Genomic DNA, 10,597 nt, shown 5'->3' with positions numbered 1-10,597 from the left:
TCGTCGAAGTTTATTGCCGGAAACAGGTTGCTGGAGTTTACGGTCGGAAACGTGTTCACGGCCGGAGTTTACGGTCGGAAACTGTTCACGGTCAGAGGAGGCTTGCTGTCGGCGGTTTGCGGCTCGGCTCGGTGATCGGCTAAGAAATCTCTCAGCAGCGCGCATAAATAAAAAGGGGAAGTTGATTTGGGGGTTGCCAGGGATCGAACCCGGGACCTCTGGTTGAGGAACCAAGCGACTTACCAACTTAGATGACTTACCACATGCTACTTCCTTACGAAATTTAGTTCAAAACCTGTCTTTCTCGGTTCCTATTTTTGCAATTTGACAAAATCAGCCCAAAAATTCAAAAATTTTATTTTTAAAATCCTTTTTTCAACCCAAAAATTTTAGTTTTTAAATTTTGACTTTTATTTTTTAATTTTTACTTAAAATTTTGATTTTGACTTTTAAAGTTTGACCTTTGACTTTAAACTTTGACTTTTTCATTTAACTTTTAAATTTTCAAATTTAGCTTTTCGGTTTGACTTTAAGTTTGACTTTTTAAATTTGACTTTTAAGGTTGACTTTTGAGGTTTATAGTCAAAGGGCTTTTTTTTAATTTATGTTTGACTTCTAGTTGTGTTTATAATAGTTTTTGAAGTTTACGAGGGAATTGAAAAACATGAAAGAGTCGTCAAGAGACGTTAAGACAAAACTTCAACATATTCGATTATATCCCAGGAGAAATCCTCGAAACTCAGCTGCAGCGATTTACTACACTCACTACTGAGATGAATATAGTTGGGATCTTCTTAACCAAATCTGAGATTAACAAAAAGCTGTTGAATGCACTTCCGAAATCATGGGATATGGACGTGGCTGACATCAAAAACAAAAAAGATCTCAATCGTCTTAGTCTGGCTGATATAATTGAAGAACTTAACGCTTTGAATTATCGAAAAACAATGAGTTCCACAAACCACCCGGTCAATGAAGTTTCATGTTCTCAATCATGTAAAGCTTCATGTACACTATCTACTGAAGATACGATTAAGTTTCTTCGGGAACAAATTGATTTATTAAAAAGGGAAGTTGAAGACTTGAGATATAAAGGATATCAACTCAGGAAAGGACAGAAACCCCTGAAGGCTGAATTAGAAGCAAAAACCAAAGACTTTAGGAAGCTTCAGGAAGAGTATAACAACAAGTGTGAAAATTCTAACTATATAAGGAGACAACTTGCTACAGTAACTGAAGAACTTGACGCATTGAAAATTAAGTGTGGAAAAACAGACGTTAGTTTTAAAAATTATATTGCATCAATTCAGACAGTCGAGTCCATATTTGAAACCCAATTTAAATTCAAAGATATTCAAAACAAGGGTCTAGGGTATGATAGTGTACCCCCTCCTTGAACAAGGAGAACACCATTGAACAATCCAACATCTCCTTGAACTCTGAATATGTTGCTTCGAACTCAACTTCTTCTGATCAACCTGCTATTGAGAAGTACAGGCCACCAATTCCAGTGAAACAGAGTGCTTGTTGCAAGTGTGCATGTGGTAACAACAAGAGACAAGGCAAGGATACGCCACCAGGGGTAGGAAGAAACAATTTCCCAGTGAAGAAAAAGACTTGTTTTCACTGTGGAACACCTGGACACATTGTCTGAAACTGTCCTAATCACACGTATGTTCCCTACTACGCACAAGGATTGAACAACGCGCCAAGTGGTAGATACTTCAAAAGAAACCCTTCCAACTCACGCTCTGACAATGGTGACTGGAATGCGCAGATGGCCAAGAATCTAAATCCCAAGGGCAAGAAGGGAATGTCAGTCAACAAGTCCAATCCAAGAGATGCTCCCGTGAAGCTAAAATCAAAGTCATCTCAACGGCCGACATCAACTTCCAATGCAAGTACTGAGCCACCCATCGGATCAAAAAAGAAATGGGTTAAACCCAGCTACAAATGGGTTCCAAAGGCTCACTCTCCCAAATCAACTAATAACTCTAATATTTCTTCATCTTTTGTTTGTGATAAGCAGGACATGTCATGGGAGAGAGTACCATGCAAGGATGACAAAGGTCGACCCAATTTCAAAATGGATTGGGTTCCAAAGACCAACTGATCCTGCTCTACGTCGGAGTAGCTATGGGGGCATATCATCAGACTTTGGTTTGTTGGTAGTGGCTGTTCCAGGCACATGATAGGGTACATCTCTCAACTATACAACATTCAGACTTTTTCTTGAGAGTTTGTGTCCTTTTTCGGGAAAGGAAGAAAGGATGCAATCACTCATGGGGTTAGTGCTTAACGATGTGAAGAAATTTTGGATGTGTTCTGAGATTACGCGTGCTGTTCTCAAACCTTCTGGATGAAAATACAATCGGTGACTTACGGTTTGAGTTTTCTTCTCTATACTCCTGAGTTTTTCTTAAGCTGATTCGCTTTAAAGAATAATTTTTGTTTTAGGATAGTTTAAATTTGCGCATTTACTTTCATTTCTCTCATATGCACAAATTTAGGGGGAGAAATGAAAACAAAAAAAAAATTAAAATTTTAAAAAATCCAAAAACATTAGAAAATCAGAAAATCAAAAATATGTTGGTTATGAAATGTACTTGTGGGAAGTGATATTATCAAGTGATAACAGGAAACCTGAGTCTACGTAACGTACCCAAAGTTGAAGGGTCTATGCTCTTACTTGATGCGTCGGTAGGCACGAAAGATTCTAAATGGACTTGACTAGGCAGAGTTGAACTTACGAAATTTATAGACATGATAAATTTTGACCTAGTTAGATCCGTTCAGCCTGACAATACGACGCTTGGATAGGTTGAGCAGGCAGATATATATGGGAATCTACTCGTCACATTAATTGAACCCATATCTGAAACCGTGGTTTAACTTTTCGTCCATGTGCGGATTCTGTCCTTAATTCCAGTATTGATGGGGCAACTGGTAAATTCTGATAATTAAGTCTGTAGAAAATCATTTTCTTTCTTTCAGTCTGTTAGTCATATGTTACCTCCTCTGCGTGATTGGAAGAGATCCGACTTGGACTGTAACATATGCAAATCTATCTCTCTACATATTATACACACACACACACACACACACACATATATATATATATATATATATATATATATATATATATATATATATATACATATGAAATTCCTCTTATCTGTTAGCCATATGTTGTCTCATTTGCGTGACTAACCATCCGACCTGGTACACAGCATATGCACTATAAATGATAATACTCTGAATCTATCTTCTCTCCTAATGATGGTTTGCTCATCCGATGTAAGGAGTACTCTGGAAATCCTTGATTACCGGGGCATATCTGGAAGCGGGAAACATGTTCCAGTACACTTAAAATTGAACTCATACAGATTGTCTATAGATCTCGCTGCTCAATTTAGGTGGACAACAATATCCCTGGTCGTCGTCAGTTGAATGGTCCTTAAGATATAGTATCGAGGAACTTAGGATCAGATATACTATCTAGGAACTTAAGTTCACCTTATCTTGTATCAAATAGTATGTCCTAAATCAGTTACAATTTTTCGTGTTTAAGTGGACCACAATACCGGCGATCGATCACACAAAGACATGAAGATGAAAGGTACCGATAAGTGGATTAAGGCTGTCTAAAAACTTTGATCCCAGATCACTCTTAAAGTTAGCTATTATTTTTGTTTTTATCAAGTTTGTTCATAGTGTTCTTCTAATTTAAATATTAGGGGAGAATTAAAAATTAAAAAAAAATCAGAAAAATTGAAAATCCAAAAATAGTGGTATTTCTGTTTTATTTCTTGTTTAGAAAAATCAAAAATCCAAAAATATTTTTGTTTCTATTTTAATTTGTGTGCTAAGTTTTCTTTTAGTTTTTTTTTTGTCTTGAAAAGTGATTTCGGGTATAGATAAGACTCATGGAGTTTGTGTTGAAGATTTCTGAGCCAAAGCCTCGTCCCTGAGCATCGAAGAATTCGCATTCGAAGGAGTAAGAAATGAGGATTATTTTTTCAACATTCAATCCTTTAACCCCGTAATCAAGGTGAAGCTGAAATTGAAGAATATGTTACAGACTTCATTGAAGCCTCCTCAATTAGTCTGCTGCTATCTGTGTACCTACTGAAGTGATCTAGAAGTTCAGTTCTCTCTGATGTTCTCTCTGTAGATTCTCAAACTGAAAGCGCTATCTTTCAAGAATCAATACATCAAGCCTCCTCACCCAATGTGCATTCAATGCCAAACTCTGAAGAAAAGGCCAACTGCTCAAGATGAAGTAATTCATTGAAGATTCATCATGTTCATCTTGAAGCTGTGAAGAATTTGAAGATTAATGCTGCAGCCAAGTTCCCAATGAAGATTACCAAGAAAAGTCAGCTACTTTTTAGGGGGGGGCTTGTTGGGTCATTTAAGAAAAGAATAGAAAGCTATAAACCAAGGGGGAGATTGTTGTGTCAATTTTATGGTTTATACTTTGTTATTCTAGGAAATTGTATTTTTATGTAATATTTTATGTGTTTACGGTCAAGTTTACGGCTAGGGAGGTGTTTACGGCCGTAAACCTGTTTACGACCCATGTGTTCCCGTGTGTGTATATAGGGGTGAGGGGTGTGAGGAAAAGAGGGATGAACACCAAGGATCTTAAGTGTGTGCATTTTAAGGTATTCTAGAGAGAGAAACTTGAGAGAAGCTTTGTGTGTGTGAATCTTCTATCCAGATCATCATTCTAATCATATCATACATAGATTCATATTATTATTCTTCTCCTTCTCTTCTATTTGATCTACATCATCCGTTTGATTGGGATTCCGTACCATCAAACGGATCTGATTGATACACAAGCATATTTGGGGACTAACAATTGGTATCAGAGCTTTGTTGTATCAATCAATTTTTTTCAGATCTGGAGCTTATTTGATCTGATTGTGACAACAGAATAGCGTTTTTGGATAGATTTCGCAAAAATAAGGGGGTTTGTTCTTCGCGTTTTTTCTAAAAACGAGTTTTTCATCGAGTTTTGGAGCAAAAAGGGTAAAAAAAAACATTGTTTTTCGTCAATAACAGCGATTTTTGGAGTTTACGGTCAAGTGGGGTTTACAGTTAGTGTTTATGGCCGTAAACAGGTTTGCGGCCGTAAACCCATTTACGGCCCATGTTCACCAAGCCCATATTCTCCAATTATAAATATAGGTGTTAGGGTGACGAGTAAGGAGTGATGAACACTAAAGGAGCTTAAGTGTGTGCATTTGAAGGTGTTCTAGAGAGAGAAGCTTTATGTGTGTGAATCTTGTATCCAGATCATCATTCTAGTCATATCATACATAGATTCATCATCATCTTCTTCTTCTCCTTCTCTTCTATTTGATCTAACATCATCCATTTGAATGGGATTCCGCACCATCAAACGGATTTGATTGATACACAGGCAAATTAGGGACTTACAATTGGTATCAGAACTTGGTTGTATCAATAAATTTTTTCCAAATCTGGAGCTTATTTGATCTGATTTTATTAAGAGAATAGCGTTTTTGTATTGATCTCTGATACCAATTGTAAGTCCCAAATCTCTTTGTGTATCAATCAGATCCGTTTTATGGTGCGGAATCCCAATCAAACGGATGAAGTCAGATCAAAAATAGAAGAGAAGGAGAAGAAGAATAATATGAATCTATGTATGAATATGATTAGAATGATGATCCGGATACAAGATTCACACACATAAAGCTTCTCTCAAGTTTCTCTCTCCAGAACACCTTCAAATGCACACACTTAAGCTCCTTTAGAGTTCATCAATCATTTCCACACAACCCTCACCCCTATATATATATACATGAGAATATGGGCCGGTTAAACATGGGCCGTAAACAGGGTTTACGGCCGTAAACCTGTATACGGGTGTAAACACCTCCCTGGCCGTAAACTTGACCGAAAACACATAAGATATTACATAAAAATACAATTTCCTAGAAAAGCAAAGTATAAACCATAAAATTGACCCAAAAATCTCCCCCTTGGTTTATTGCTTTGTTTTCTTTTCTTAAATGATCCAACAAGCTCCCCTGAAAAAGTAGCTGGCTTTTCTTTTATTCTTCATCAGGAACTTGGCTTCAGCATTAATCTTCAAATTCTTCACAGCTTCAAGATGAACTTGATGAATCTTCAATGAATGACTTCATCTTGAGCAGATAGCCTTTTCTTCAGAATTTGGCATTGAACGCACATTGGGTGAGGAGGCTTGATGTACTAATTCTTGAAAGATAGCGCTTTCACCTTGAGAATCTACATAGACAACATTAGAGAGAACTGAACTTCTAGATCACTTTAGCATGTACAAAGATAGCAATAGACTGATTGAGGAGGCTTCAATGCAATCTGTAACATATTCTTCAATTTCAGCTTCACCTTGCTTCTGGGGTTGAAGTATTGAATGTTGAAAAAATAATCTTCATTTCTTGCTCCTTCGAATGCGAATTCTTCGATGCTCACGGATGAGGATTTGGCTCAGAAATCTTCAACACAAACTCCATGAGTCTTATCTATACCTGAAATCACTTTTCAAGACAAAACAAAACTAAAAGAAAACTTAGCACACAAATTAAAACATAAAGAAAAATATATTTGGATTTTTGATTTTTCTAAACAAGAAATAAAACAGAAATAACACTATTTTTGGATTTTTAATTTTTCTGATTTTTCTTTGATTTTTGAATTTTTCTGATTTTTTTTTTTAATTTTTAATTCTCCCCTAATATTTAAATTAGAAGAACACTATGAACAAACTTGCCAAAAACAAAAATAATAGCTAACTTTAAGAGTGATTTAGGATCAAAGTTTTTAGACAGCCTTAATCCACTTATCGGTACCTTTCATCTTGACGTCTTTGTTTGGTCGATCGTCGGTATTGTGGTCCACTTAAACATGAAAAATAGTGACTGATTTAGGACATACTATTTGATACAAGATAAGGTGAACTTAAGTTCCTAGATATTATATCTGATCCTAAGTTCCTAGATACTATATCTTAAGGACCATTCAGCTGACGACGACCAGGGATATTATTGTCCACCTAAATTGAGCAGCGAGATCTATAGACAATCTGTATGTGTTCAATTTTAAGTGTACTAGAACGTGTTTCGCGCTTCCTGATATGCCCCAGCCATCAAGAACTTCTAGAGTACACCTTACACCGGGTGAGCAGGCAATCATTGGGAGAGAAGAGAGATTCAGATTATTATCAATTATTGTATTACAGGGATTGAGAAGTAGAAGGTTGCATATGCTGTGTACCAGGTCGGATTGTTAGTCACGCAAAGGAGACAACATACGGCTATCAGATAATAAGCGTTTCATAGATTTAATATGCAGAGAAATAGATTTGCATATGTTGCAGTTCAGGTCGGATCTCTTCCAATCATGCAGAGGGTGCAACATATGACTGACAGATAGAAAGAAAGAAAATAATTTTCTACAAACCTAATTCATCGGAAATTTACCAGTCACCCCCATCAATACCGGAATTAAGGACAGAATCTGCACATCGAGGAAAAGTTAAATCACGTTTCCAAGTACGGGTTCATTTAATGTGACGAGTGGATTCCCATATATATCTCCCTGCTCAGCCTATCAGAGCGTCGTATTGTCAGGCTGAACGGATCTAACTAGGTCAAGATTTGTCAAGACTAAGAATTTCTTAAGTTCAACTTTGCCTAGTCAAGTCCATTTAGAATTTTTCGTGCCTACGGATGCATCAAGTCAGAGCATAGCCCTTCAACTTTGGGTACGTTATGTAGAATCAGGTTGCATGTTATCATTTGAAAATATCACTTCCCAAAACATCTCCCTCAAGCACATTTCATATCCGACATTTTTTTTATTTTCTGATTTTCTAATGTTTTTGGATTTTTAAAATTATATTTTTCTAATTTTGTTTTGTTTTTATTTCTCCCCCTAAATTTGGGCTTATGAGAGAAACAAAAGTAAATGCGCAAATTTAAACTATCCTAAAACAAAAATTAGTCTTTGAAGCGAATCAGAATAAGATAAAATCAGGAGTATAGAGAAGAAAACGCAAACCGTAAGTCATTGATTGAATTTGCATCCAGAAGGTCTGAGAACAACATGCATAATCTCAGAACAGATCCAAAAATTCTTCATGTCATCAAGCACTAACCCTATGAGTGATCACTTCTTTTCTTCCCTTCCCGCATAGGACTCCTTCTCCCAAACAATGTTCTGAGTGTTGTACAGTTGAGAGATTTCTCCTATTAAGTGCCAGGAACAACCAATACCAACAAACCGAAGTATGATGATATGCCTCCATAGCTGCTCCGACACAAAGCGATATTAGTTAGTCTTTGGAACCCAATCCATTTTGAAACTAAGTCGACCTTTTTCATCCTTGCACGATACTCTCTCCCATGACATGTCCTGCTTATCACAAACAGAAGATGTAGAAATATTAGAGTCATTAGTTGGTTTAGGAGATTGAGCCTTCTGAACCTATTTGTAGTTGCGTTTAACCCATTTCTTTTTCGATCTGATCGGTGGCTCAGTACTTGCTTTTGATCTTGATGTCGGCTGCCGAGATGACTTTGACCTAACCGGTCTTGGCTTCATAGAAGCATCTCTTGAACTAGATTTATGGGCCAGAATTCCCTTCTTGTTGTTGGGAGTTGGAAGCTTGACCTTGGGAGTTGGATGCTTTTCCTTTGGAGTTTGATTCTTAGCCCTGGGAGTTGCATTCTTGGCCTTCTGCGCATTCCAGTCACCATTGTCTGAACATGAACTGGAAGGATTTCTTTTGAAGTATCCCCCACTTGGCGCGTTTTGCCATCCTTGTGCGCAGTAGGGAACGTATGCGCGATTAGGACAATTTCTGGCAATGTGTCCAGGTGTTCAACAGTGAAAGCATGTCTTTTTCTTCACTATAAAGTTATTTCTTCCTGCCCCTGGTGGCGTATCTTTGCCTTGTCACTTGGTTTTCCCACACGCACAGTTACAATAGGCACTCTGCTTCACTGGAATTGGTGGCCTGTATTTCTCAACAGCAGGTTTGTTAGGAGTAACAGAATTCGAAGCAACAGATTCTGAGTTCAAGGATTCATCGGTTTGTTCAGTAGTGTTCTCCTTTTTCTCATCTTCTGCTACTTTACCTGCACATGAAGTAGAAACATTAGTATTTGCAATATTAATAACTCCTCCTGACACAAATACAGTTGGTTTTCCATATCGAAGATGTGCCTCCCTGTCAATTTCGTCATGTGTCATAGGAATGGATGTGTAGTTATGATTGAAAGGTGGAGGAACATTATCATACCCTAGACCCTTGTTTTGATTTTCTTTGAATTTTAATTGGGTGTCATATAAGGACTCGACTGTATGACTTGACGCAGTATACCTTTTTAAACTAACGACTGTTTTTCCACACTTGATTTTTAAAGCGTCAAGTTCTTCAGTTATAGCAGCAAATTGTCTCTTAATATAGTTATAATTTTCACACTTGTTGATATACTCTTCCTGAAGCTTCCTAAAGTCTTTGGTTTTTGCTTCTAATTCAGCCTTCAGGGGTTTCTGTCCTTTCCTGAGTTGATATCATTTATATCTCAGATCTTCAACTTCCCTTTTTAATAAATCAATTTGTTCCAGAAGAAATTTAATCGTATCTTCACTAGATAGTTTACATGAAACTTCACATGATTGAGAACATGAAACTTCATTGACCGGGAGGATTGTGGAGCTCATTGTTTTTCGACAATTCAAAGCGTAATGCTCTTCAATTATATCAGCCAGACTAAGACGATTAAGATCTTTTGTCTTCTTGATGTCAGCTACGTCCATATCCCAGGATTTCGGAAGTGCACTCAGTAGCTTTTTATTTATCTCAGATTTGGTCAAGAAGATCCCAGTTATATTCATCTTAGTAATGAGTGTGGTAAATCGTTGCAACTGAGCTTCCAGGGTTTCTCCAGGGATATAATCGAACATGTTGAAATTCTGTCTTAACGTCTCCTAACGACTGTCTTTCATGTTTTCAATTCCTCGTAAACTTCAAAAACTATTAAAAAAACACGGCTAGAATTCAAACTTAAATTTAAAAATATCCTTTGACTATAAACTTCAAAAGTCAACCTTAAAAGTCAACTTTAAAAAGTCAAACTTGAAAAGTCAACCATAGAAGTCAAACCGAAAAGCTAAATTTGAAAATTTAAAAGTGAAACGAGAAACTCAAAGTTCAAAGTCAAAGGTCAAGCTTTAAAGTCAAAGTCAATATTTTAAGTAAAAAGTCAAAAATAAAATTTAAAATTTTTGGTTGAAAATGGAATTTAAAAATGAAAGAAATTGAATTTGGGGTGAACTTGACAAAATTTCGAAAGTTGGATGCGACTGGAAGTGTTTAAGTTTAATATTTTGGAGTTAAGTAACAAGAGGTTTGATGGTGAAGATGGAAAAGGCGTTGACCGGTGAAAGGAATGTCGTGTGTTCGATCCTTGCAACCTTCAAAGCCGTTCCTATTTTTTTATGAAGCGCACTGATGCAAGCCTACTGCTGAGCCGAACTGTCCTCCAAGCCACTGCCGCCGTAAACCTCCTCC

This window comes from Lactuca saligna, chromosome 8 (assembly GCF_052625555.1).
Source record: "Lactuca saligna cultivar CGN05327 chromosome 8, ASM5262555v1, whole genome shotgun sequence".
NCBI classification, from domain to species: Eukaryota; Viridiplantae; Streptophyta; class Magnoliopsida; order Asterales; family Asteraceae; genus Lactuca; species Lactuca saligna.
The sequence above is the reverse complement of the archived record's forward strand: the minus strand, read 5'-3'. Positions refer to the sequence as shown.